The sequence below is a fragment of the Balaenoptera ricei genome, chromosome 3 (genome assembly GCF_028023285.1).
Source record: "Balaenoptera ricei isolate mBalRic1 chromosome 3, mBalRic1.hap2, whole genome shotgun sequence".
NCBI lineage: Eukaryota > Metazoa > Chordata > Mammalia > Artiodactyla > Balaenopteridae > Balaenoptera > Balaenoptera ricei.
The window spans coordinates 106,517,561-106,521,381 of record NC_082641.1 but is presented as its reverse complement, the minus strand read 5'-3'; the positions used below and the strand labels follow the sequence as shown (position 1 = coordinate 106,521,381).

The 3,821-nt window shown below is 33.2% G+C and overlaps 1 long non-coding RNA gene across 1 annotated transcript; it reads right to left on the bottom strand.

Moving 5' to 3' along the window:
* Positions 1-400: 400 nt before the first annotated feature.
* Positions 401-3,216, bottom strand: LOC132363759 (uncharacterized). The gene is made up of 3 exons (XR_009502654.1): positions 3,012-3,216; positions 1,916-2,169; positions 401-648 (listed from the first exon to the last, which is right to left on the bottom strand). It is a non-coding gene; the product is annotated as an uncharacterized LOC132363759 (long non-coding RNA).
* Positions 3,217-3,821: the final 605 nt, after the last annotated feature.

The following is a 3,821-nucleotide window of genomic DNA, read 5'->3' as shown; positions in this document are numbered from 1 at the left end:
ATATTTGTTAGATTGGTACACTCACCAAAAAATTTCTCTTTTAGTTTAATGTATTTTTAAATATTCTTCATGTTTCTCCTAATGCTTTGCTGCACTAGGCTCTGTAGACTCTATGTCCTTTATAACTCTAATTGTGTCTCTGTTAAAATTTCTTATAGATTTGTTAGCTGTAAAATTAAATATAATTTATTTAAATATTATATTTTTAGCTCTTTAATGATTTTTTATACTTCCAATAAAGAATCTAGACTCAAACAAGTAAAATCAAACAAGGTGACAATAGAGAATCCTAAGAAGCCATTTCTCAGAAAAATCATATTCTCCACTAGGATTTTTTTCATGGCTCACAGCCAAATGAATGAACATGTTTTGATGAACATTTAATTGTGAAAGACACTTTCAGTTACAAGTAACAGGAAAGGCAACGCACAATAGTTAACTCATAAGGGAATTTGCTGGCTCATGTGAATAGAAGGTCCAGAGATTAAAGTTTCTTCAAGGGTAATCAGTGATGGTATCAGCACATAGTATCTTTCTATCTTACCATTCTTCTATCAACAGTGTTGGCTTCTTCTGAAGGCTTGCTTTCCTCATGGGCATAGAATGGCTGCCAGTAGTAAATGTGACTGCAGGTGATTTTGTTCATGGCTAGAGATAGAGAAAGAGAGTTGCCTTCCAAAACTTTAGAACAAAAGTCATATGTTTTGTTTTAATTGGGTGATCCTAAATAACTGAATCACTTTGGCTGGGGAAACGTTGATTGACTCAAATCTTAAATATATACCCACCCTCAAACCAACTACTATGGCAACAGGAAAGGATCCATGAGAACCCACCCTTAGGACTGGGGATGGGATCAATGCCATTCAAATCACATGGCCACTACATAGTGAGGAAGGATGAAATATATTTGGGAGGCTTTAACACTAGCCAATGCAGGCATACGTTTGCACATAATTTGTATATAGTTAGCATATGCATTTCTTATTTGATTATTTTATTAGAAGTAAGAATGATTATATCTTACAAATACAGGATGTTGCCATATAAGTACTTTACATATTTTTTCATGTTATCTAGACTAGAAAAATATTCAGTAAGATTAATTTACTATTACAATCCTTAAGGTCATTATTTCTCTATTTTTGTGTTTTTATTCTTTCTCATTGAGGTAATGAGAAATACCAGCAGGGGAAACAAAAAGTTAAAGGGTAAGGACACTTAATATTTTTATCTGAAATATAATCTGAGAAGCACTGTTTTAGATAATACTATGTAGTAAATAAACAGTAACCACGTAGTAGTTTATATATCATTTATTTTCAGAATATAATATTTCTATTTAAAATACATTGTACTCACTAACCCTATTACATTCGTGAAATTACCAATCATCTTGTAGCTATAGATTAGAAATTATTTTGAAATTTTTATGTCTAATGATGTGTTTATTTACTTTGGAAAAGACATCCATTTTAATCTCTCTATCCTGAGAATGATGAAACTTCATCTTTACTGTCATAGAACCAGCAACAAAACAAAACATCTTGATCAGCTCAAAACTTCACTGAAATCTTCCTTCATATTTTAATGTAGTTCATTATTATTCCTTTATTTTTTCTACCATTTATTGACTGCATTCACTTGATTGAACACTTAGTCTGTGCCAGGCACTACTGAGCACTGAAAGTATGTGTGTGTGTGTGTGTGTGTTGCTTGTACAATGGACAAGGATTTTGAGAGGTTTCTATACCCTTCCCGAAGTACATAGAACACTGAAAGAGAGGTCAGAAGATTCAGAGTTGGGATAAGGATAGGAGAGAATGGAGATATGAGAAAAGTACACACATTTTCCTTACAAAAGGGCTTATATCAGGCCACTGAGTAGCAGGAAAGAGTTCTCAACTCCAATTACCAGAGTCGAAATATGACTGTAAGTCACATCTTCATTATCCTTCACCAAGAAGACAACACTTTGGAACTTGACGTGAATGTGAGTTGAAAGTAAACGACAAGTAGGAAAGACAATCAGCACCACCTGTACTTAATCAATGCAGGGAACGTTTCGCCATCCTAGAAGTATTCATCATCATGAGCTATCAGCACAGTGGAGAAACAATTCCTCTTAGAATCTGCCCATTTCAACACAGGACAGTATTTGTGTGTTTCCTAGACAACATATGAAAATTATTCAAAAATCAGTTAAGCTTAAACAACTAAAAAGTATTGAGAATGTTGTATTTATTATTTTAATTTTAAGGAATAAATTTGATCTTGGTGAGGTTAATGTGTGGCCGGTAAAAAATAAGGGAAAAAGTTTAAATAGAGCAACTCAAAAAGGCAAGCAATTTTGTCAGTGTTCTTAGTGTTAATTAGGAACACCCAGCCTATACCACACAGGGAAAAAAATGCCCACAATCTACCAGACACACCTCAAGCAGTGAATTATTGCTTGTCCTTGTAAGACTTTGATTATTATTTTATTATTCTATGAGAAAGTTTGTGAGATTCTTGCTGAATCAAAAAGCAATTCAGCAAGAGTGTGAAGTCCCAGAAACGGGTAAGATGGAGCTACCCTACTGCTTTCAATATATCACACTTGTTACTAACCATTTGCAAAGGATTATTTTGGCCATTCTGATTTGCATTAGTGAAAGAAGTTACATGAACTGTAAATCCCAAAATTGGGTAGAAATTATCGGTAAAGGAAAGAAAATAATTCAAGAGAATAAAAAATATAACGAAGTGCCTTAATAAATGTCATTCTTAGTTTTAACTACAATTAATATACAATTTTTTGCTTTCATCTAAAGGCTCTTGTAAAAACACAATAGCTTCTAAATTGGTTTCTAAATTTTAGTTACTAAATGAATTTTGGTGAACTATACTGCAAATCTAAAACTTAAAAATAAAAAAGGTAAAGAAATAGCAGTTACATTCCCATGTCTGCTTCTTCAGAAGTATATTGTTTATAAGATTAAAATTCCATATGCATTATTATAAGGACTTACTAGTTGTAATTTATGAGATGACTGTGCCGAGCCTTCCAGGAGCCATCTTTCAATCTGTGCTGCTGAAAACAGACAAAAAACAAATATTTAACAATGAAATATTTATTGACAATAAGACCAATTTGTCAAGAGAAAACCATTCTCTATGTAGTAGACATCAGCTGTCCTTTTAATCAAGACACAGTCTGATAAAAGGGAGGCTTTCTGAGGCTGCTCCGAAAACAAATGTATCCTCATGATAGAATGGTTCCCAAAATAAGCTGACACGTTTGGCTTCTTCCTGTGGGTATATTGAATTTCCTGAATGATCTTCCTATCATTTCACACATGGCAGATGCAACAGATCAGCAACCAAACAAAACTCCTGCCAGTGGAGGTGGTTGCTCGGTTATCACTATGGGAACTACTTTCATTTGTCTATTAATTTACCTAATGACAATTTTTTAAAAACCCATAAACCTCACACTGAGGTTTCATGAATTTGCTTATGAAGAAAAAAATGAAGCAAACAGTCAGACTCCCTTAGTTGAAGCTGGAAATATAAAGGAGATCAAAACCACAAATGAGATGGTACTGTAGCTTATCCTAGGTTGAAAACCTCTCCTTAAAGTAAAATATTTCCGTGGTTAATTTACAACTTCAGAAATGAGAATGTAAAAGTTAACTAGTAGCTAAACTATATTTCCTCAAGATTTTTTGTATCTTTCAAACTTACCTTTAAACGTATATTCAGAAGTTGTTGTGATTTGTTTTTATTAGCAGAAATGACAGATTTTGCTGGCAAGGAAGTCTTTCAAGTCTATTGACTGT